Source organism: Pan paniscus, chromosome 2 (assembly GCF_029289425.2).
Source record: "Pan paniscus chromosome 2, NHGRI_mPanPan1-v2.0_pri, whole genome shotgun sequence".
NCBI classification, from domain to species: Eukaryota; Metazoa; Chordata; class Mammalia; order Primates; family Hominidae; genus Pan; species Pan paniscus.
The window spans coordinates 8,408,424-8,434,412 of record NC_085926.1 but is presented as its reverse complement, the minus strand read 5'-3'; the positions used below and the strand labels follow the sequence as shown (position 1 = coordinate 8,434,412).

Below are 25,989 nucleotides of genomic sequence, written 5' to 3'. Positions count from 1 at the left end.
CACTAGAGCCAGCCAGCCTGCACCAAATCCTGTTTTGCCACTGACTGTGTGACCTTGGGCAAGTAACTCCGTTTTTCTCTGCTTCGTTTGCTTCATCTGCAAAATGTGGCTGATACTTGTCTCTTAGAGCTACTGCAAAGATTCCAAGAATTAGTGCTTGTAAAGCATTCAGAGCAATGACTTGCACAGGGAAAGCACAATGTGCTTGTTAAAATACTTAATTATCCCTTGTAAATAGCCATGCAATTCCAGAGACATTGATGCCTTATGTTAGCTTATGCTGGTGGGTGTTTGTGGTCTCATCACCTCGAGTGCAAAATCTATCACTTCAATTCCAATGGAATAATTAGGTGTTGCTAGACTGGGAAGGGGGAGGGTATATTACCTCTTATGACCCATTGTACCTCATTTTATTTTTTAGTTAGCAAGAACAAATTCACAACTGAGTGAAAATAAAACATAGAGAGTGCTTTTGGTTAATAAGAATGTTCTAACTTTGAAAAAAAAATGTAGCACCTTCATTTAGTTCTTGTGAAAAGCTGCTCTTCGCTGGGCAGGGGGCCCTTGATGTGTTTATGAGGATAGGTCCTTCAGGATGAGCCTTCCTCTGGGTGGTTTTTGGCCCCAGCTACTTAGGGAAGGGGCTCAAGGAGCTGATTGGTGCAGGCCTGCAAGGAAGAATCATCCCATACTCAAGGCTAGAAAATATAAATTAGAGCTACAATAAATGAATATCCACACTGGCAATATTGAGAAAATTGGCAGATGTCCTTTTAGGAGCAGTGAGCAAAAGAATGCTTAGACCTGCCTGCAAGGCCTTGAAAACTGCTGCAGGCTGGCAAGTTGCTTCTGGCAAAATTAAGAAGTCAAATCAGCCTGACACTCTTCCAGAGAATGGCTATTTCCAGGTCAGTGCATCTATTTTTTCATATTGGTGTACTCCTTTCCAGGTGCCTCCTAGCCTGGGCCAAGATGCCTCACAGTGACTCCTAGAACTAGTCCCTGGCTGCCTATTACTGAGACCTGGCCCCATGGGTCTCAGCATTCCCTTCCACTCCACTCTTGCCTAAGGCTGGACTGGATACTACCAGATTTGCAATAGATTGGGTGTGATGCTCGGTTTACCACTTCCCTTCCACTCCACTCTTGCCTACTGCTGGGTTGGATACTATCAGACTTGAAATAGATTGGGTGTGATGCTTGGTTTCTATTTGGTGACCAAACATGGCTTGTTTTTAGAATGAAAGGGAAAAAGAAGTGGGTTAGAGAGCCACAGAGTCGTTGTTGAGAGAGGAGGGCTTGCCTGTGAGTGAAAAGTAGAAATATTAAACATGTTACCTGGGATCAGTTGAAATTATTAAAAGGGTTTGTAAAGATGCCAATGGTGACTGTTTTAAGTGCTGTGCCGGGCATGCTCTGTATTTTATGACTAATCCTTCCAACAATTTATTACATATATTCATTTTGCAGATAAGAAAACTGAAGCTCAAGGAACTATGCAGAGATCAATCTTACTGGCTAGCTTTCCAGATGATAATAGACACATGACCCAGCTTCTTCCATCATGCTAGTTAAAACCACCAGCCAATCCCCAGAAACAGCTTCCTAGCTAAACCAGTAGCTGACAGCTGATGCATAAGTGAATTGAGACCAGAAGAATCTTCCAGCTGAGCCCAGCCCAAGTTGCCAATTCTTAGAACCATGCACTAAATAAATGGTTATTGTTTTCATCCGTTAAGTTCAGGGGTAGTTTGTTATGCAACAAAATCTACCTGATATACTTAGCTTCAAGTCATGCCCATTCATCCCAGAATTGGGTGGTGAGTCTAGAGGTAGAAGTTAGGGCAGGTAAATTAGAGACATCTTTTTCCTTCTTCATCGTTCCCAGAGAGTGCATTTTCACAGCTTTGTGCCACAGATGCATAATGCTGTGATTGTTTGTGAACACCTCAAAAAGAGCTGGAGTCTTACCAACATCAGTGAGAACTGGAGTTCAGTCCCAGTCCTGACACCAACTTGCTAAGTGATATTCAATGATTCCCTTAACCAATTTGGTCTGCAGTTCCTTTCATATTTAAGAAGATTTCTCCTGTCCCTAATATTTTGTGACTCTGTGATGCATCACTAGAATGGTGGTCATACTGTCCACATTTGGACAATTTATTCTAGACCACCAGAGTGGCACAAAATTATGTGACAGATTTTTTTAGGGTGACTTGTCAGCACAAAAGGAAACAAACCATAAACTGGCTAGTGCTGCAATAAAAAAAAATATTTTTACTGACAATATAGCCAAAAAAAAAGTCTTGACTATAAAACTACAGGTTTAGGAAGTGAATACTCAAGTTTTCTGACAAATAAGGTTTGCATTATAAAACAAAGGATTTTTTAATGAGCTTTTTGTTGAAATTTATAAAGCCACATTGCTTTTGGCTGTTCTGTTAGAGGCAGAAAAAAGGTTTGGTTGGCTGACTTCCATGAGCTCTATAAAATTCACTAATTTGTTCATTCATTTATTTGGTGAGTGTTTACTGAGCCAGACATTGTTCTTATACTGGGAGTCAGAAATTGAACATGACAGACAAATCCCAACCTTCAAAGAGCTGACATTTTAGTGGGAGAAACAAATCCATGGTTAAGCATTAGCGTCATCTAGTGATTAGAGCTATGAAGAAAAAAAAATTTAAGTGTGAAGAGATTAACGCTGGGTACATGTTTTGTGAAAAGTATAAACATATGCTACTTTGATGTCTTTTCACCCTTCTCTGCAATTTCTTATTCATTCTCAAATGCAGTCATTGGCACTGAGATGATATCAGTATTTACTGGTGCTCAGCTCATAGGTATCACTAATCAGGAATAACTCAATTATGTGAAAATAGGTAAGAAAATCACTGTTGACAGCCCACATTGGAGTATAGGGTATATGTGAGGCTGGGGTCCAGTGGCACCAAACTGTGGCTTCTTACAGAGGGTGATGTTCTGTAGAGGAACAGGTACTGCACAGGGATTGGAGAGCCCTGTCTTCTGGTTCCAATTTGGGACTGGCCAGATGTGTGACTTCGGACATGTCTCAGACTCTGTTTCTTCACTTGTATAATAAGGATAATATTTATACTTCCTACTTCTCCACATTGTTGGAAGATCAGATGAAACGATGAAGCAAAAACATTTAGTTAAGAAGCAAAAACATTTAGTTAAAGTTATTTTCCACCTAGACTTTGTATTCCCTGAGGGGAAGGGGCAGTGTTTTATTCATCTTACAGTAACAGATCTTGCATATATCAAGTCTTCAATAAATGATGGTTGAGTAAATGAATTTGTGAATGAATGGGCCAGAGAGCAAATTATAAAAAGAAAGAAACTCAGTGCTGTGGGACTCAATTTCCTCATTCTGCACAGCAGGGCTCCCATGTATAGTTGTGCAGGCTGTGCACTGCACAAGGAAATTTGGCTGAGGGAGGTAGGAGAAAACTAAAACCCAAATTCTCCACCTGCCATGTCGTGTTCCTGGCCCAGAGCGAGGAGTGCTTTTTCCAATTTTCACAAAGGCGCCTTATGGGCTAGCAGTGGCCCTGGATAAAATAATGGAGCTGAACTCTATTGCCTCTATAAATAATATTTGATAATCATGGGCTAGAGCCCCAGAAGCTGTATCTTTTTAAAAAATCTCCAGATGACATAGATTTTCCTCCTACTTTGGGTACAATTGGGTTAGCAGTCTTTCAAGGCCTTCTTCTTCTTTTTTTTTTTTTTTTTTTCTCTTTGAGACAGAGTTGTGCTCTTGTTGCCCAGGCTGGAGTACAATGGTGCAATCTTGGCTCACGGCAACCTCTGCCTCCCGGGTTAAAGCAATTCTCCTGTCTCAGCCTCCTGAGTAGCTGGGATTACAGGTGCCCACCACTATGCCCGGCTAATTTTTGATATTTTTAGTAGAGATGGGTGTTTCGCCGTGTTGGCCAGGCTGGTCTCGAACTCCTGACCACAGGTGATCTGCCCACCTCAGCCTCCCAAAGTGCTGGGATTACAGGCGTGAGCCAGTGCGCCTGGCCAGGCCTTCTTCATTCTAATAAAAGGTGATTTTGAATTACTTTGATATTTCTTGAATTTATTTTCTAGTATTTCATGTTTATATTCTCTTTGTTAGTGAGCACATAAGCTGCAATCTCATGGTGTCCTTACCCACCCTTCCTACCATCTGTTTTCAGCTGAAAATAGATGTTGGAGCACATGAAAAATGTGCTCCCTGTTCAACAATTAGGAAAATTCATGCCAAGCTAAGGAAAACAAAAACCATAAAACAAAAACCTCTCTGGTCTTCTCCTCTCAATCTCCAGCACTCATGTTTTTCCTGACTCGATCAGCAACATCAGGTCAAATTGATGAAAGCAGGGTTGTGTAGACAAGGCAGCATGGCTAAGACAAAAACCTCATGATAAAACTTATCAGGGAATAATTTATCTGCCTTCATGTCCTTCTCACCCTCTTCATCAGTCAGGGTCAAATCAGGAGAAAGAAACCACACAGTAACTCGAATGAGAACCATTTGCCATAGAATTTCTTAACCTCAGCCCCACTAACATGTGGGGCTGAAGGATTCTGTATTCTGGGCACTGTCCTGTGCATTTTTGGATGTTCAACAGCATTTCTGGCCTCTACCCACTAGATGCCAGTAGCAACCCACCTCCTACCCCTACTCCAGTGGTGACGACCAACAGTGTCTCCAGTCATTACCAAAGTCCTCTCGTCTGTGAAATGCACCTCAGTTAAGAAACACTGCTAAATCTCTGATTATTAACTAGATCAGAGATGATCTATAATGGTGTAAAGAGAATGCTGCAGAGTATCCTAGGACTGAAGAAGAATCCTAAAGGACGATCCACTTGGAAAGAGTCCATCCCTCAAAGCTGGGATTCAGAACTTGCTGAAGGTGTGGCTACAGTCCACTGTGTGGGGTGGTTCTCTGGGTTACCCTGACCAGAGCTGGTATGCAGTTACAAGCAGGAAGTAGTCCTCTGAGCAGGGGTGAGTAGAAAATGGAGGAAGAGACCAGCAAGCAGGAGATACCCCTCATAAGTGCAGGTGGACTGAGGCTGGGAGCAGATTGCTAGGGGGCCTGCAAGACTCACTGGAAACCCATCCCTGGGGATGTTGCTGAAACTCCATGAGGATGAGCGCCAATGTTCTCTCCTAACATGTTGCTGGCAGCAGCTCTTGGTAGAAGCCAGAAGCCAACAGAAGAGCACCAGAAGAGAGACTCCCCTTCTTCCTGCAGTGTCTCTCCAGCATTCTCTACTGACAAAGTATAGCATGATGTCATCTTCAAAGAACTTTTCACAGAGCAGGCAATGAAAGATGGATCTATAGCTAGCTGAAAGGCAATACATTGGTAATTGGCACAGGTTTGTACTATATACTCCTCTGAATCATTTCCATAGCATTCCACTTGGCACAGATCTGGTGCTTAGTAGATCCAAAATTAATGTTAACTGACTGATTGAATGAATTCATGATTGCATGCATGCATACATGAATGAAAGACAGGGTTTGCTTTTCTTTCTGGCAACTGTTTTGGAGAACGCAATTTTCTCTAGTTTAAATTTTATCTACAGAAAATAGTAAATGACAGTTTTTACTCAACTCACCCCAATCCCACCCTCTCATGAAATTTAAAATTAATTGAATTATCCTGTTCTGTCTTCCCAATTCTCACATAACTGATCACTTTGATAAAAAGTCGTTAGAGTAGAGCAATTCAGTGGAAAAAATTAATTAAACTAGTTTGAATTGATCAGTTGTTGATTAAGTCCCCCAGTTGAGTGTTGATATGATAGCCAAGAAAAAAGAAGACGTTTATCTATTTTTAAGGCCAAAGTATTAACCAAAGGATTTCCTGCTGATAAAATCATACAACAAAATTGTTGCACAGAAGGCCAAGAGTATGAATAATACAAACATTAGATTTATTTTTAACTTAGGTACCAAATGGTTAGTTGCCCATAGCAGTACGGTAAGTTAGCAGTAACTGGGGGCTAAATTACATTGTGAGGAAGACTGGTGGACAGATAATTAGATTGGGATGGAATGAAGGTTTGCTTGGGCCACATACTAATGCACTAATGTGGACAAGTCACCCAGCCTTTCTGGGGTGCCTCTTTCTGGCGTGCGAGAATAAGCATATAATTCACCTAGCCCACGTGGCTTGCAGGAGAGAGTCAAAATAAGGTGAATGGAAAAGTACTTTAGGAAGTAAAACTACCACACATATTTGAGGCTCTTTTTAATAGTTCATGGTCACAAGGTGGGCATTTAGGAGTTGTTCCAACATTTTAGGTTCCTAAAGATTCTGAGCACATTGGAGCAGCAGCTGAAGTGCTGAGAATGTATTTCCATTTTCTAATGTAAGGCAGAAGCCCCGGGAAAGGATTTTAGTTTTAGGATCATACACATATCATCTCTCACAAGTGTCTCAGGGCCTTTGCACCTCAGAACCCTCTGCCTGGAATTCTTTCCTTCCCCCTTTTCCTTCGTAACTCCTACTTGTCCTATTGGCCCGTCATCACTTCTTCAGGGGAGTGTGAGCTGACCTCCTGAACTGGTCAACTCTCCCAATCACATGCTTTTGTGTGGTACGTAAGACCATTTAATTAGGAGAGTTGTATTGTGTTGACCGTATGGGAATTTTGCATTTTATTGTGATTACTTGATTAATGTCTTTCTCCTCGACCAGGATATAATTTCCATGATGCCAGGAACCACCTGCTTTTGCCCACAGTAGGCTTTTTTCCAGGTTTTTCATGACTATTGAATGAATAAGTGAATGAATGAACACATCATCCAGAATTTCCTAGAGCTTACTGGATTTTGATATGTAGGCCAAGCTTTGAAAGAAATGGGTGATACTTGGTTTTCTAAGGCTATAGAAAGAACATGATGATAGACAGTTTGCTGGCATATCCTTGGTATCCAGCACAGTCTCTGCATGCAGTAGGAGCTTGTATCAGTCCATTCTTGCATTGCTATAAAGAAATGCCAGAGACTGGGTAACTTATAAAGAAAAGAGATTTAATTGGTTCGTGGTTCTTCAGGCTGTACACGAAGCACGATGCTGGCATCTGCTTGGCTTCCGGGGAGGCCTCTGGAAACTCACAATCATAGTGGAAGGCAAAGGGGGAGCAGCCACATCACATGGCTGGAGAAGGAGCAAAAGAGTGGGGAGGTGGCACACACTTTTAAATAAACAGATCTTGTGAGAACTCACTAACATGAGGGCAGTTCCGAGGGAGTGGTGCTAAACCATTCATGTGAAATTCACCATCACCACCCAGTTACCTCCCACCAGGCCCCACCTTCAACAATAGGGATTACAGTTTGAGATGAGATTTGGTGGGAACATAGATCCAAACCATATCAGAGCTCAGTGAGTGTTTGTTGAATGAATGAACATTAGAGCCAGAAGTCTGGGGTTTGAGTTTTGTCTCAAATTGACAGGCTTGTCAAACTTGGTGAAGAAGTTTAACTTTGTTGGAGAGGCAATGCTATACCATAGATTGAAAACAGCTCCAGAGGTCAGTATTACTGGGGCCAATCTTCATTTACTAGATGTATGACAAGACACGTAACATTATCATGCACAAATGTGCTTATGTACAAAAAGGAGGATAGTATCAAAATCCCAGTATAATTTCAAGTATTAAGAGACAGAAGCTATTCAAAAGCCCTTGCATAACACAGCACACATTGGGTATCAGTAAGTATTTGTCACAGTCCTTTTCTCTCTCCTAATCTCCATAACATAGGGATGACACTACTGACCTCAGAATCACTACATCTCACATAAGATCATGTGCACCAAACACTTTGTATAACCTGGTGTTATATAAAGTTATATTCATTCCCAACTGGTTTTAAAAGAAAAATATGTTGCTCGGTGCAGTGGCTCACGCCTATAATCCAAGCACATTGGGAGGCAGAGCCAAGAGGATTGCTTGAGGCCAGGAGTTTGAGACCCTGATCTATAAAAAAAGAAAACAAGGCCGGGTGTGGTGGCTCATGCCTGTAATCCCAGCACTTTGGGAGGCCAAGGCGGGCATATCATCTGAGGCTGGGAGTTCAAGACCAGCCTGACCAACATGGAGAAACCTCGTCTCTACTAAAAAAAAAAAAAAAAAAAAAAAAAATCAGACAGGCATGGTGGTGCATGCCTGTAATCCCAGCTACTCGGGAGGCTGAGGCAGGAGAATAACTTGAACTTGGGAGGTGGAGGTTGCGGTGAGCCGAGATTGCTTGCACTCCAGCCTGGGTAACAAGAGCGAAACTCTGTCTCAAAAAAAAAAAAAAAAAAAGAAGGAAACAAAAACAGAAAAGAAAATTATCCAGGTGTGGTGTATGTGCCTGTAGTTCCAGCTACTCAGGAGGCTGAGGTGAGAGGATTGCTTGAACCCGGAGTTCAAGGATGCAATGAGCTGTGATTGAGGCACTGCACTCCAGCCTGGATGACAGTGAGACCCTGTCTCAAAAAAAGTAAAAAATAAAAAAGTGCAGAATCAGCATTAGCCACAAGGTGGCACTGTGGTAATAGCTTTGATTTCGGGGTTTTAGCTTAACAAATTAGCACCTTAGTATACCTTTTAAATTTGAGTCTTGAGGTGAGAAAAATGGGTTGCATTTAAGCGAGAAGCGTTGCTGTATAATAGAGTAATGTCTGTTGTAAATGATATTTTAATGTCTGAGGTCTTTACTCTGGAGAATCAGGAAGGAAAATTTTAAAACATTCCTTTAGATTCTTAGTTTGGAAACTTAAGAACCTCAAGAACCAGGTAAATGAGGGATAAAAGCTTTTATTTGCTTTATTACAACATAATCTTATCACAATTTATAACTTTTTCCTCTCGGAGATGGCTATAGTTTGAATGTTCTTCCTCCCAACGCTCATGATGAAATTTGATCCCCAGCGTTGGAGGTGGGGCTTGGTGGGAGGGGTTTGGTCATGGGGGCGGATCCCTCATGGATGGCTAGGAGCTGTCCTCATGGTAGTGAGTTCTTGTTCTTTTGGTTCCCTGAAAACCAGGTTGTTAAAAAGAGCCTTGTGCCTCCTTTCTCTTTTGCTGTCCCTCTGCCCATGTGATCTCTGCACACACCAGCTCCCCTTCCCTTTCTGCCATGAGTGGAGGCAGCCTGAGGCCCTCACCAGATGCAGACGCCCAATCTTGAACTTTCCAGCCATCAGAATCATGAGCCAAATAAACCTTTTTTTCTCCACATTACCCAGCCTCATATATTCCTTTATAGCAACACAAACAGACTAAGACAGAGTTCTATTTTGTTTCCTCAAATATTCTGGCAACTTATGCTTATATCTCCTTTTTTCCCTTGTGTTTGATAAATATATTATTTATCTATGAATTTGGCCAACAAATATTTCCTGAATATCTTGTGGGTGCCATACAGTGTTCTGGGTGATTTAAATAAGGCCACACATAGAGAAGGCAAAGCTGCATTTCCTTTCATTATCAACTAGTAAACATATGAACAAGTAATGAAATTTCCAAAGGGTGGCTTAAGGGCATGTGTTCACATGCACCCACTTTACATAGGGTGGTCAGAGAAGGCCTTTCCAAGCTAGAGGGGTTTGATCCTCAACCTGAATGATTAGAAGGATCTAGGCAGGCAAACACCTAGGAGAAGAGCATCCCAGGGAAAAGCACATGGAAAGGCCCTGATGTGGGATCGAACTTGTCATATGCAAGAAAAGAAACTCCCATAGGTCAATCATGGTCAATCATACTCCAATCATCTAGAGCTTCATAACAGATGATTCCCAAACTCAATAGTTTTAAACAGCCTGTCTATATTGCTGACAATTTTGTTGGCACTAGGAATTTGGGAAAGGCTCAGTTGAGTGGTGTGTGTTGGTTCACTTAGCATTCATGAGGGCAGCTGAGGCTGGAGGATTCGCTTTCAAGATGGGTCTTCCTTTACATGTCAGACACCCTGATGCTTCTTGGTCTCTTTCTTTTCTACATGGTGTCACATCCCCAGAGTCTTCTCACATGGCTTGGGCTTCTTGCAGCAGGACAGTCTTGGAGTTTTTGCAGTTCTTACTTGGGTGTTGGCTTCCAAGAGACCAAGATAGAAGCTGCCGGTCTTCTAAAAGCCCAGGCCCAGGGCTGGCATATCATCACTTCTGCCTTATTTACTGGTCAAAGAGGCCAGTCCTCTTTCTTCAAGGGCTGAAAAAATAAATCTCCTCTCTTGAAGGAACAAGTGTTAAAATAAATTTATGGCCATCTTCAATTTGCAAAAGATCCTTAAAACGTTAATAAAAATTTCCCATAAGAGGCTGGGGCTTGACTTTCACAACCTAATATCTTGGATCTGGTCTTCCTGCCGCATGAATATCAGCCAGCAGTTTTGGAGAGTTTTCCTTGGGATTCACACCCATAACTAAGAAAGTCTGCCCTGAATAAGATCCACTCTATCCATTGCTTGCCATAAGCATTAGCATGGATGTTAAAGTAAGTGTACAGGAGATTGCTGAAGTCCTCATTGTGAATCTGTGACTTGGGACTGGAATGGAAAACACAAAGCAGATGTCAGCTTCTGTGCATGAATTTTCTCATACAGAGTAGTGCTAGGATAATTTTAGAAGAGTAGCGAAAAGGCAACATATGATTACAGTTCAGATACTGAGCGTGTTTGAGCTAGAAATAGTCCAAGAAACAATTATAATTTTATATTGGTCAACACATGACCTAGCTCAAAGAGAGCTTGATTTGTTAAATGTGTCCCCTAAGGAAAGATCACTGAACCAGTTGGAGTTGGAGTCCCTCTCTTTTGACTGAATCTTAAGGGAAAAAAGAAAAGGGAAGCAAGCTCCCCCCATTTCTGTCATAACAGGCGTTGGGGAGAAGGAGAGAAACCAGTGGGAATGGAAAATTTTCTCTGATCTGCAGGAGCTTTGGAGTTGAGTTGGGGAAGTGGTGAGTTGAGGATAAAACCAGCTGACTCTGATATACTCAAGCTGGCCCAGAATTTGTTCTACATCAGTGTGGCAATCAATACAGCAAATCATTTTTGTATTGACACATGTCCCAAACCTAATGTTTGCCTAATGATGGTAGCTGGCTTCACTCAAGAGGCAATTGAACTTAAAAATGTTTGCTTAATGATGGTTGCTGCTAAGTCAAGATAAAATTAAACCTGAAAAAACATAAACAGAGTTTACATCCACAGTGCCCATGTATTTCCCTAGGTGACTTATTTATTTTCTTTTGATGCCCTTTTGATGTTGAGACTCCTAATTGATTGTATTAAATAAGCAGCTCTTTATGTCCCTAATTGATATGTCACCACAGGCAGAATTTTTCAGTCTGCTGTTCACTTTTGGATGTCTGGAGAGATACAAATGAACCTCTCATTGTTCTATTGCTTCGTCTAGAGCAGCATTTTTGTTATTCATTATTAGGGGTTACAATCTTAAAATGGGTAGATTTACCTGAATGAAGACTTTCATAGAAACACTAGGAATTAACTAAAGAAGTCAGCTTGCGGTCATATTGTAATTGGCCCTTCAAATCCCATGCTTAGAGGCTATCTCTACATATAAACCAATCACCTGCATATAATAAGGCATGTTTCTGGAGAGCCGGACTTTGCAAAAACCAACAATTTAATTAATCACCTTTCTCTGGGCTCTTAAATTTTATATAAATAAAAAGAGAATGCACCAAAAGTTGCTCTTGTGAAATCAAATCTAGGATTGGATTTTATCTTAGCCATCAGCTGGTGGGTTCCAATGGAATCCTAAGTGTCATTCCTGCTGGCGTTGGTCTCTTCTTGCTGATACTGCCCCTATTCCTTAAAAATCACCCCACACATTTTGCTGTCTTGGCAGGGAATTTTCATGAGCTCATGAACAAATAATCTATCACTTCAGTGGCTGGGGTGTCATAGAATTTTCTCTTTCATTCTTTTTTTTTTGAAATGGAGTCTCACTCTTTAGCCCAGGCTGGAGTGCAGTGGTGCGATCTTGGCTCACTGCAAACTCTGCCTCCTGGGTTCAAGGCATTCTCCTGCCTCAGCCTCCCAAGTAGCTGGGACTACAGGCACGCGCTACCACACCTGGCTAATTTTTTGTATTTTTAGTACAGACGGGGTTTCACTGTGTTAGCCAGGATGGTCTCCATCTCCTGACCTTGTGATCTGCCCGCCTTGGCCTCCCAAAGTACTGGGAGTACAGGTGTGAGCCACCGCGCCTGGCCTTTCTCTTTCTTTTATCTTCTGCTGTGTTTACTAATATGTCCATAAAAGACTGAGTTCCCTGATGGGCCCAGTTGCCATTTCTGCCGTCATCTCTCTCTCTTCCTCTGCAGCCAGGTCTGAGTGCTTCCTCAGTTGCCAAACTGGGTGTCAGCCATGCTTTTGCGAAGTGTGGAGAAAGCTGCACAAACACAAAATCTAGCATGATATCTTTTTACACTGAGCTTGGCACCCACGTGGGGTCCAGTCTCATAATGCTTATGCTCCAAAGAGTGAATCAGATATTTCAGTTTTCTCCCTCTCCAGGGTGCTAAGCTGTGAGTCCACGGGGCTAAACTTGGGACACGTCAGAGTGAGAGACAGCCTGCTTCATTTGGGCACAACCTGCCACTCTGACCACTAGACTCTGAGGCTGGGTCCAACCATATGCCTGATTCCTGTTGGAATGTCCTCTTCCCAGGAGGTTTCTCACCCTCATTCCCTTGGACTTCTGGCTGTCCTACCTCAACATCTGGCAGCAGTTGGCCAGACATACCAGACATGGTCAAAGTTTGGATTCAAGCTGGAGTATCCCTTTCCTCTCTCCCAGATACATGGTTGGTTACAACATTTCCTTGATAAGATCTCTTTCTTACCCCTCCTTCCACTTCCTTCTTCCCTTTCCTTCCCTCCTTTCTTCCTTTTTTTTTTTTTCCCAACAAATATTTATTAAGTGCCTCTACAAGACAGACACTGATCTGGTCACAAAGGATAAAGCAGAGACTCAAACAATTCTTATTTCTTTGAACTTTACATTAAACAATAAACAAATAAGAATATATGCTAGATGGCAGTAAGTCTAACGAGCAGAATAAGCCAGAGAAGGGGGGTTAGGGAGTGCTGGGATGGCGTGGGGACAGGGTAGAAAGTGTTGTTATTTTTAATGGGAGGTCAGAGAACTAAAGGAGGTGGGGAGGAAGCCACAGGAATATCTGGGGAAGAGTCTTCCAAGCAGAGGAACGGAGGATGCAGGGGCCTCAAGGCAAGTGTGGCCTGGTGTGTTTTAGGAAGCTCAGGGAGGGTGGTGTTATGCGGAGGGATGAGTGGGGGTGTGGGATGAGATGAGATGGGCAGAAGGGAATCATGAGGCCATCGGCTTTCACCCCAAGTGTGACCGGGGCTACCGAGGGGGAGTTTTCACCCATGCTTTCACCCCAAGTGAGACAGGGGCCACCGAGGGGGAGTTTTCGCCCATGCTTTCACCCCAAGTGAGACAGGGGCCACCGAGGGGGAGTTTTCGCCCATGCTTTCACCCCAAGTGAGACAGGGGCCACCGAGGGGGAGTTTTCGCCCATGCTTTCACCCCAAGTGAGACAGGGGCCACCGAGGGGGAGTTTTCGCCCATGCTTTCACCCCAAGTGAGACAGGGGCCACCGAGGGGGAGTTTTCGCCCATGCTTTCACCCCAAGTGAGACAGGGGCCACCGAGGGGGAGTTTTCGCCCATGCTTTCACCCCAAGTGTGACCGGGGCCACCGAGGGGGAGTTTTCGCCCATGCTTTCACCCCAAGTGAGACAGGGGCCACCGAGGGGGAGTTTTCGCCCGTGCTTTCACCCCAAGTGAGACAGGGGCCACCGAGGGGGAGTTTTCGCCCGTGCTTTCACCCTAAGTGAGACAGGGGCCACCGAGGGGGAGTTTTCGCCCGTGCTTTCACCCCAAGTGAGACAGGGGCCACCGAGGGGGAGTTTTCGCCCGTGCTTTCACCCTAAGTGAGACAGGGGCCACCGAGGGGGAGTTTTCGCCCGTGCTTTCACCCCAAGTGAGACAGGGGCCACCGAGGGGGAGTTTTCGCCCGTGCTTTCACCCCAAATGAGACAGGGGCCACCGAGGGGGAGTTTTCGCCCATGGTTTCACCCCAAGTGAGACAGGGGCCACCGAGGGGGAGTTTTCGCCCATGCTTTCACTAGATCGCTCTGGCTGAGGTGCTGTGAACAGAATGATGGAGACAATGGGTAGATGCAGGGAGGTCAGCTAGGGGGCTATTGCAAAGATTCAGTTGGGAGACGATGAGGAATGGACCACCCTGGCAGTGGTAGGGAGTGGGGAGTAATTGCCTCTCTATATCTTCAATACTGTTGTGTTTTTTTTGAGACAGGGTCTCACTCTGTCACCCAGGCTGGAGAGTCGTGGCATGATCATAGCTCACTGCAGCCTCTATCTCCAGGGTGCAAGCGATCCTCTCACCTCAACCTCCCAAATACTTGGGACCACAGGCATGCACCGCCATGCCTGGCTATCTTTTTTTTTTTTTTTTTAATAGAGAGGAGGTTTTGCTGTGTTGTCCAGGCTGGTCTGAAATTCCTGAGCTGAAGCCATCTTCTTGTCTTGGCCTCCCAAACTTCTGGGATTACAGCAATGAGCCACCATGCCTCATCACCAGCTCTCTATATCTAAAAAGTAGAGCCATTGGGATCACTGATGAATTGGTAATATAAAAGAGAGATGAAAGAAAGACTTAGTGATTTCCGGGCTGCACGAAGTAGGAGAATGTAGCCCTTGACTTAGGTGGGGAAGATGTGTGCCAAGCAGGTTTTTGAAGTGGAGAGGATTTTGAGGTTTGAGGGTGCTTCCAAGTTAGTGAACACGTCCATGTGCTGGCAGGGTAGCTCATCCCAACTCCATGGGAACAAAAGCACCTGCATCTGGAACACTCCAAGACCTCACTATCTGGCTGTTCATTCGTATCCTTTATAATACACTGTAACAGTAAACATGGCACCGTCCTGAGTTCTGTGAGTTGTTCTAGCAAGTTATCAAACCTAAAGAGTGATTCTGGGAACCCCTGAACTTGTTGTCTGCTGGGCCAAAGTGAAGGTAGTCTGGGGACCCCATTTCCAGCCAGCATCTGCAGTGGGCCCAGTTTTGTAGGACAGAGTCCTTAACCTATGGGGTCTACTAACTTGGAATAGTGTCAGAATTAAATTGAATTTTTGGACACCTTACTGGTGTCAGAGAATATGAGAATTTGTGTTGGAACGATGTATTTGGTGTCAGAAAAACACAGAGAGCCTAGTGAAGTACTTAGCTCACAGTAAAGTAAATAGGAGCTTATATTATTGTAATGCTGTTGCTTCCTGCCAAGGTGAAATGTGGAAGCGTGGGCACCTGTCCGCTGTCGGATATATGGATGTACTTGGGCTTCATTTACTTCTCTTGAGAAGGTTCCACTCCTTGAGAGCAACGTGTCTATGCTGAGCCTGTCACACATCTGAAAACCTCACTGTGTGGCCAGTGCCTTGGATGCAGGGCAAATGATAAATGGGCCTTGTGCTGCCACCTTCCTGGCTGGGTTCAAAGGGAAAGCTGCCCCTCTGTGGTAGTGCCACCAGGTGAGAGGGAGGGCTGTGTCTGTGTAAATGCACACCCGTTTATCATACCAGATGTGGCAAGCTGCCAGTCCTGCATATATTTGTAAACAAAAGGATTTTGAAAGCAAGGCCCAATGGAGTAGACAGGTATCATCGGAAAGGGCTACGACTTTTTGCTTTTTAGCCTGGTATAAATTATATAGGGTTACCTCTTAATCACACCCTGTGAACCCATTATGTTACTTAATCTTCACAAACACCCTTAAGAAAGTGGGGTGTTAGGATCACCAGGCATCCTGGTTTTCGTGTGCCAATCCCAGCCTATGCTTACTGTCCTGATGCAAGTGTAGTCATGTGTCAGGTAATGATGGGGATACCTTCTGAGAAATGCATCCTCATTAGGCGATTTCATTGTTGTGCGAACATCATAGAGTGTACTTACACAAACCTACGTGGTGTAGCCTACTACACCACACCTAGGCTAGATGGTATAGCCTATTGCTCCTAGTCTATAAACCTGTACATCATGTGATTGTACTGGAGCATGTACCATGAATGGAGCTTGCAGGGCTGGAAGTTGCCCTGGGTGAGTCAGTGAGTGAGTGGTGAGTGAATTTGAAGGCCTAGGACACTACTGTGCACTACTAGAGACTTTATGGCTATTGTACACTTAGGCTACACTAAGTCTATAAAAAATATTTTTCTTTCTTCCATAATAAACTAATCTTAATTTATTGCAACTTTTTAACTTTATAAACTCTTTAATTTTTTCAACTTTTGGACTTTTTTGTAATAATACTTAAAACACAAACATATTGTACATCTGTACAAAAATATTTTCTTTATATCCTCATTCTATAAGCTTTTTTCTATTTTTAAATTAAAAATGTTTTTATCCTTTTAAAATTTTGTTTTAAAGTAAGACACAATGATGCACATTTGTCTAGGCCTGTAGAGTCAGAATCATCAATATCACTGTCTTTCACCTCTACCTCTTACCCACGGGGAGGTCTCCAGGGGCAGTAAGACACATGGAGCTATCATCTCCTAGGATTGCAATGCCTTCTTCTGGAATGCCATTTGAAGGACCTGCCTGAGGCAGCTTTACAGTTGACTTTTTTTTTTTTTTTAAATAAGTAGAAGGAGTATACTCTAAAATAACAATAAAAATTAAGGGTAGTAGGTTTACTTACAGATGTATCACCACGAACATGTGAGTAATGTGTTTCACTACAACGTCACAAAGGCTGCTGTGTCACTAGGTGATTGGAATTTTTTTAGCTTCATTATAATCTTATGGGATCACCATTGTATGTGCACTCCATAGTTAATCGAAATGTCATTATGTGGTACATGACTGTCTTAGTAAAAGACACCTTTTTTCTTTCCACAGTGCACTGGATTGGACAATACATAATATGGTCACCTGAGATAATATCTTTATTTTGTGGAGGAGGAAACAGAAGTATAGAGAAGGTAAATTATTTGCCCAAGGTCACCTAGCAGGTGAGTGATGGAGCTGGATTTTAACCCAAGTCAGTCTCTGGCACCCAAGTCCTTCCTGCCAGAGTCTTCTGCTTGTCTGTACAGGGCAATGAGCACATCTCCCCACGGTTAGTCCCTCAGGGAACTAGAAACTCACTGGAGTGATGTGCTATTGTTTGGAACACTCTTGTTTGGAACCCCCTTAATTATTATTATTTTTAAGAACAATTTTGATATAAGGAAGTCTTGTTTCTTTGAGTATAGATTTCATTTTTGAAAAGACCCTAAACACTTTGAGAGCCAAGTCTTGTGAATAAGGTGGGAAATTATGCTGGGAGATACCAGTTTGGAGCCAAATCAAAGGCTGAGTTTGAATTGCTGGTGAATTGTTGTTTGTTTGTGTGGCTGATGAAATTGGTTTTGAAAAAGAATTCTCAAAGAAGCATTCTGCAAATGTTTTGAACAGTGATGGTGTCATTTGATTTGGTTTAATTTCTCAAAGTAACTTATTTTTCTTTAAGTCTCATTTTATCATGCCTGTTAGATGTGACATATTATGTCTAGTCTTTTGTAGCTAAGCACATTTAGCTTAGAATGAGTGGATGGGCTTGCCTAGGTGGTTGAAATTCTTGGCTTTGAATGAAGAAAATCAATCAGTCCTTTCTACAAAACTCAGGTTTCTATTAGCTAAATTCTCAAGCTCCATGTTCTACCAAATGAATTCTGTGGGTTTGATTGTTCTATATTTTTAAAATAAAAAGTCTAGGTAACCTATATTTATAGTACTTAATAATTGAGTGATAAAGTTTTGGATGGTCTATCTATTAAAAAATAACCATTATAGATTTTATTTACACTTTTAAATTTATAAGACATTAATAATTCTATTTTTTTCTATTTAAATTCAAAACAACCAAGGGAATGAAGTGAGTCAGGTATTATCATCCCATTTTACAGGTAAGAGAAGGAGCCTCTGATATTGTGTCTTGTTCAAGGTCACATAATTATCGTAATTATAAGTGGCAATGTCTGGACTTGAGAATGCCTGGGGTGTTTAATTCCTGATTTAACTTCCTTTCCATTGTAGTATATGCCTTTCTTCTTCATTGTTTTGTCCTCACAGGTTATTGACCGTTTTAGTTCTTTATTAGTTTTCTATGGCAACTGTAACAAATTGCAACAAACTTAGAGGCTCAAAAAAATGTATTCTCTCACAAGTAATAATTTTGGCTTCCTTCCTTATGGAGGCAGTGGATTCAAACTAACTCTTATGGCACCCAATCAAGGCATTGGCAGGGCTGTACTCCCTCTGAAGCCCCTAGAGAAGAATTCATCCTTTCCTTTTCCAGTTCCTAGAGCTGCATTCATTGTATTCTTTGGTTCATGGCTTCCTTGTCCACTTTCAAGACCAGCAGTTGTAGCATCTTCAAATCTCTCTTTCTCTGTTTCATCTTCACATTGTCTTCTCCATGGTAAATCTCTCACTAACTCCTTTTTAAACTAATACGTGTGATTGCATTTAGAGCCCATTTGGATAATTCAGGATAATCTCTCCACCTCAAGGTCCTTAATTAACTATATCTGCAAACTCCTCCCTTTTTTGCCATATAAGAAAACGTTTACAAGTTGCAAGGATTTGAATGAGGATCGTTTGGGTTTTATTTGGCAGGGGGAATTATTCGGTTCACTACAGTCTACCCTTTGAGATTCACATCCTCAAAGATTCACATCCATTCCATACACAAAATGCATTCAACCAACATTCCCAGGTATCATCCCATTACAGCATCAACTCCAGTCCAAAACCTCGTCTAAATATCATCAGTTCAAAAGTCCCAAATCTCATCATCTAAATCAGAGATAGGAAACACTCTCTATATGTTACATCATGAGGAAAATTTCCTCTCCTTCTGTGGACCTGTGAAACTAGAGGATATGTTCTCTGCTTCCAAGACACAATGGTGGGACAGGCATAGTGTAACAGCTATAGGCATTTCCATTGCAAAAAGGAGAATACGAAAGGGGAAAAGGAGTCACTGATTATGAACAATGGAAAATCCAGCAGGGCAACTTCCACAGAGGCTTAGAAATAATCTGTCTTTGTCTTGTGGCTCTGCCTTCTCAGCCTGAGGCTCCACCCTGGGAGTCATTCTTACTTTTGCTTGAGGTAGAACTGGTTGATAATAGTGTGAGCTTGTTTCCTACCTGTAGAATTTTGGGAGTCTTACAGCCTCCTTTCAGGTTGTTCTCTCTGTCCCTTTCAGTTCAATCTGGCTGTTTCTGCAGATATAACACTTTAAAAAGCCTGTGGGTCTCCCATGTATATTACAGGGATTCATGCCGTTAGATAAGGGAATCCTCCACAGATATTTTCTGGAGAATCTCATCTCTTTTCCTGGCTTCTACTGAGATAGCTAAGGGGATCTGTGAGTCACATGACTAATCTCTAACACAACCAAAATTTGTCCAGTTATACCCTTGACCATCCAGAACATGATTTCTCGACAGTGAATCTCCTAATTTTAGCATCTTTTGGAAGCTGGATAGGTTGAGAATTTCCAAGTAATCAAGTCCTGGTACCTTTTTGCTTAACAGTTATTCTCTCATTTTATCTCTTTCCTTACATATTTTGCTATAATTGGCAAGAAGAAACCGGGCTGCATTTTTGACACCTTACTTGAAAATCTCCTGAGTTAAATATCCATGTTCACCACTTACAATTCATGTCTTCCACACAACTGTAGGGTACAGTTCAGTCTGGCAGTTGGCCACTACTTAACAAGGGCCACCTTACCTCCAGTTTCCAATAAGATGTTTCCCACGTCTGTCTGAGGCCTCAGCAACTGTGCCATTAATGCTCATATTACTACCAACAGTCTACTGAAAGCAATCTAGGCTATTTTTTTTTTATCATCGGTCTCAAAATTCTTTCAACCTCTACTCATTCCTCAATTCTACAGCTATTTCTACATTTTTAGAAATGTATTACAGCAGGTACCAAAATCTGTATTTATTTTCAATGACTGCTATTACAAATTACCACACACTTGGTGCCTTAAACCAAATATATATGCAATATATATAATTATGTAACTATATTTTTATAAATTATAATTTTTATTATAAATTATATATAAATATAAATATATAATATATAATTTATAAATATGTTTAAAATATATAATCGATATTATTAAAAATATTAATAAGATAATAAGATAATGTCAATCATAAAATAGCAATAATATTGATAATATAATATGTTATTTATTATATACTATATTATATATTATAATATTTATAAACACAATTATATTTATAAATATGTAATAATTATATAATTATAGGAATACATAATACATTATTTATATAGCCTATAAATATAGAATATATATTTATTAATATATAATTATATTTAATTAATATTTAATTAATATTTAATTTATATATATAAGTCTCACTGGACCAAAGTCTAGGGCTGCACTCCCTCCAGAGGTTCAAGGGTAAATTTGTTCCTCAGCTTTTCCAGCTTCTGGTGACTTTCAGTAGTTCCTGGCCTATAGCTGCATCACTCCAATCTCTCCTGTCATTGTCACATTGCTTCTCTTCTCCTGTGCATGTGTGTGTCAGATACCCTTCTACCTCCCTTTTATAAGAATACATTTGCTTGCATTTAGGGCCCAGCCAGCTAATTCAGGATAACTTCCCATCTCAGAATCCCTAACTTAATCACATCTACACAGTTCATTTTTTGTCATATAAAGTAACATTCATAGGTTCTAGGGATTCAGGTGTGGATATCTCTTGTCGGGAATTATTCAGTTCACCACAAGTTTATTTTCCATGTGGTCATCATGCCATGGTCACATGATATTCAAGAAGATCCATCATGTAGCAGTGGAGTACCCATGTATTAGGTTGCTGTTACCTACGGATGTCTTGCTCCATTCTCTCAATCTCTTGTGGCATCAGGCCCATGCTCTAGTCACAGAGTAACGTAGGCTATCCTTGTCTGCCCTGACCATGGTGGTGGGTGCATGATCCAAGCCAGCCAATCAGAATTCTTCCCTGAGATTTTCACAATGAATTAGAGAGAGAAATTTTGTAAAGATAGGAGACTGGAGCTGCCTTTCTGCATCATGTTCTTAAAACAGAGAGGCATTCACCTTGCAAATTTCTCCTTTTTTAACTCCTGAAATACATAAAATTTTCAGGGAGGAAAGTCTACTCCTCAGAGACACACAAGCCTGGCTACATGCCTAGGTGCAAGATGATCAGGAGGTAAAGGTGGCAGTCTTGATGAGTCTGAGCCCACTGAGAAATTTTAATTTTTTCAACAGGCTATTTTGGCACATTCAATAAACAATTAATCACCTCTAAACCTGTATTCTCCTTCATAGCTACACAAAAGATACTTCCAATTCTAGTCATAGCGTGCGTTGATTTTTGCTTCCTGGTGAACTCCACTGAAATGATAGAAAAGGAATTAAAATGTTATAAACCTACACAAGCAGTATAAGAGAGGAAACAATAGCAAATTAAATATCTCAACAAATGTTTGGAAGATGGAAAGCAGATGGATGAATGTTAACTGGGTTGGCAGAGCAAGAAAGCTGGAACAAAGTGCCTGGAGAGGGGAATCTCAGTGAGAAGCAAGCCAACTTTTACCACAGAATCCTAGAGAGACAAGAAAATTGGAGCCCAGAGATACCTCTAAAGACAGATATGAAGAATCAGCTCAGTAGTGGATAGATCTCATATTATGGTTGTCCACTTTTTAGTAGCTTTTCTATATTTAGGTTTATCTCAATTTATGAGTATTGCTTCCTTAATCCAAACTCTAACTCTCAGCTTCCCCTATAGCTAGACTACAGTCAAGCAATCTGGTTGTGCCAACCACACACACACATAATTTTAATTCAGGTGTGAGCTGAGGAAAGAAGATCTGTGTGTGTTTCTATTTTTGAAGGAGAGGGCTCTCAGGATTTTTGTGGAAGCAATTGGCAAGTGCTTCTAAGGTTACATTTCTCATACAGAATTGTCATTGGTGATGGTGCTGGTCAGCACAGTGATAATCTGCTTTAGTGCTCAGTAGGGCAGCAGAGTCTGTGTGAAGTTTTCTTCATCAGGATTTTTTGGTGGGATAAGTTTTGGGCATAGCTCTAGAAGCTTAGCCTGGAGCCTAGGTTTTTTTTTTTTTTTTTTTTTTGAGACAGAGTTTCGCTCTTGTTGCCCAGGCTGGAGTGCAATGGTGCAATCTCAGCTCACTGCAACCTCTGCCTCCTGGGTTCAAGCGATTCTCCTGCCTCAGCCTCCCTAGTAGCTGGGATTACAGGCTCCTGCCACCACGCCCAGCTAATTTTTTGTATTTTTAGTAGAGATGGCGTTTGACCATGTTGGCCAGACTGGTCTTGAACTCCTGACCTCAGGTGATCCACCCGCCTCGGCCTCCCAACTGGAGCCTAGTTTTTAAACCCTCCCCAAAATGAACTACTCAACATTTAATCAACTGATTCCCCAGAGTCCATTTGTATTGACTGCAATTTAAAACAAACAAACAAACAAAAACCGCCAAGCCTCAAAACAACCCTATTATTACTGCATGTATAATAGATGGTTTTATACGATGTTCTTTCCCATACGACCAGATAATGGACTACTTCCTGCCCAACTACAGCATCTATAGAAAGGAAATTTGTCTCTGGAGAAACTCAACCAGAGGGGAACCAGATGGAGACATCAGCAGTAGAGGAGAGCAGCCTTCAGATATTAAAATGAAGAGACTTCTTAATCCTCTTCCCCTTCTCAATTCTTAGAGTCGAGAAGGCAGAGTTAAAGCGATTTTTCTTAGCGGAAATCAACCACTCTAACAGGAAAAATCCTCGAGTGAATTAGATAAGTATCTATCTTATCACCTTCCAGCAGAGCCATGCCTACTCACAGATAACTGCGAATCAGCTTTTTATTGCCTCTTTCTTAAATATTAATGGATAGGTCGGGATCACCAGACTTTTGAGAAAAGCTTCAATTCTCAAATGAGAACGACCAAAGCAAATACCAGAAGAAATTGAAATTGATGAATCTAGTGACAGTGAAGTGAGCAGAAGGCAACTTAATTAAAAACACTATAATATTTTCAGAAAGAATGAGAAGACATTTTGTCGATGAATCAAAATAAGATGCTATTTTTAAAAAAAAAGCTGGAGAAAAAAGAGCTCTTGGAAATTAAAAATATGGCAGCAGATAGTCAAATAAATAAGCAGAAGTTTGGAATTTGATGTTGAGGAATCTCCTAGAAAGTAAGACAAAAGAACCAGACACAGAGAAGAGGAGAAATGATAAGAAAATCAGATAATCAATCCACTGGGTCCAACATCCAATCAAGAGAGACACAAAAGAGGAGGAATTTTAAAAATTGTATATACAGATACTGAGAACTGATGAACTTAAATTTCCAAACTGAAAATATTTCATATGTATTCAGCACATGTGTAGCCTGCACCAAGGCACATTGCTGTGGAATTTCAGGATACCAGAGAAGATGCTGAAAGTTTCCAGAGAAGAACAAACAAGGTTACATAGGAAAGGATTAGGAATCACAGTGAGATTCGACTTCTTAGCAGCAAGCTTCAAAGCAGGAAGTCAATGGAGCAATGTCTTCCAAGCTGAGGCAATTGTTTCTAACCTAGACATCAGTCGGCCTCCAAACTGTCAATCAAATGTAAAGGTTGGAGGCACACATGGAATATAGGTGTCTCAAAACATTTACTTCTGGGAAGGAATGGGATGATTTGCTCCAGCAAGCAAGGGAAAACATCAAGAAAGAAATTTTGAGATCCTGGAGACAGGGGATCCATCCCTGAAAACAAACAAAAAAAATGCACAAAAGAATTCTTAGGACAATAATGGAGGGACTTCCTAGAATAACAACTGTTCCAGAGACTCAGTGAATAGGAAGAAAGAACACTTTAGCTAAAATAAAAAAGAAGGAAAAGAGCTTCAATGAGCAAATGAAGCATTGATAGATTTCTTAAGGAGTTGAACATTTTTGAGAGGTGTTTTCTAATTCCATCAGAGAGTCTGAGAAAAACCAGTGATACTTAGAAAAATAATTAGATGAAAAATAAAGGCAATCACTAACTTTAGGGAAAACAAACATTTGTATAAGAAAGGAAATGTTGTCAGAGTATTCTGTTGGTTTCATCTGTGAATAATAGCAGTTTAAACAGTAACTCTTGATATAACCAACATTATGATAAAGCTGTATTATGAATAAGGTAGAAGTGAAATGTAGGTGGAAAGGGTAAATGTATAGGTTGTAACAGTGCTAAAATTTTATTTTTCTGTAGAAGGAAATTAATAGAGAATTCTTAAAAAATCAAGTACAAAGTAAAAAATAAGTATATAGAAGCAAAAAGATAAATATTGGAAGAAGGAGCTAAAAGAATTGAAAATTCTTGGCTCTGCAGAGCAGGATTTAAGGGCAGAGTAGAGTACTGCTCCTTTGCATAATAAGCCTTATGAGATTGTTTGGGTGAGATTTTCTTTCAACTATGAACATGCGTTACTTGATAAAAATTCAAAACCATCAAAACCTTGAAATTTTTCTTAGATAAACAGGAATTCTCATACTCTGTCAGTGGGAGTATAATTAGTGCAATCACTTCAGAAAACTGGCAGTATCTACTGAAGCTGACTGCACACACACTGTATGAACCAGCAAACTTGGTTCCAACAGAAGTATGTACAGTTGTGTACCAAAAGATGTACAAGTATGTCTGTAGCAGTACTATGCATGGTAGCTGGGGACTGGACAAAACAAAATGTGCATCTACAGTCCAGTGGGTATTTCATATTCGTGGAAGGGACCATGATATAGCAATGAAAATAAATCACTGCTACCTGCCACAGTGTGGGTGAGTCTCACAAACATTGTGTTGAGCTAAAGAAATCAAACACAAAAGAGCGCATGCTACAGGATCCTGTTGATATAAAGTTCAAAGCTAGGGAAAACTAACCTATGGTGATAGAAGTTAGGATGTTGATTACCTGGGGGAAGAGGTTGGGGAGGATAGAGACTGAGGGGCCTGAAGGGTGCTTCTGGGTCCTGGACAGTACTCAAATCTTGATCTGGCTACTGACACATGAGAATATTCACATTGTAAAGTTTCATCAAGCTGTACTCCATCAATTACACTCTTCTATATGTAAAATATATTAAAGTTCATTTAATAAACTTTTATTACTCTTTAAAAGTTTATTAGATAAAACACACATATTCCTACAAGAGCAGCTCAGCCCAAGGAGAAATGGCCATCTGGACCAGAGAGCCCACTGTGCTGGGAAAATTAGGGAATTATTCATGAATTTATGAAAATACATGTAAAAAATAACAGCCAGTTGAATGTGGTTATTTCTCAATTCTTGCCTTTTTACTTAGATTTAAGGATTTTGCAAATTTGTCATTTCTGTGTACATTCTAATTTAAGCTGCCTCAAGGCTTTTTTGGACATAATTAATAGTGACTTCAAAACAATTTGAAACATTGTAATGGCTGCAAGCTTCTTCTTCTGTTTCTGGGATGGTCTGCTCAGGATTTTAGGTGCAGTTCTGTTCAAAAGGTAACAGAACCGGAACACAGGATGAGTAAATACGGTCTAGTTAAACAAAACAAAACAAAACAAAACAAAACAAAAAACAGCACAAAATTACTGGGTTTCATTGTGGGAGGAGGTGGGGCCAGAATTCTATTTTGCCCTTTCATGTTGTGGAAAGAATCTCAGTCCTTGAAATGATATAATGGATCAGTGATCTTGGTTGTTTCCAAAAGTGTTTAAGAAGAGGGGACATTTATCTTGGCTTTGCCCTTTTACATTATTAGTATTAGAAGTCTTCAT

At 41.1% G+C, this 25,989-nt stretch overlaps 1 long non-coding RNA gene across 3 annotated transcripts in view; it reads left to right on the top strand.

The window, feature by feature from the left end:
- Positions 1-25,989, top strand: part of LOC112439296 (uncharacterized) — a 549,643-nt gene that overhangs the window by 72,797 nt on the left and 450,857 nt on the right. For all 3 annotated transcript variants that reach the window (XR_010111391.1, XR_004670438.3, XR_010111390.1), the window contains exon 4: positions 17,001-17,113. This is a non-coding gene — a long non-coding RNA (uncharacterized LOC112439296). The remainder of the gene's footprint in view (positions 1-17,000; positions 17,114-25,989) is intronic.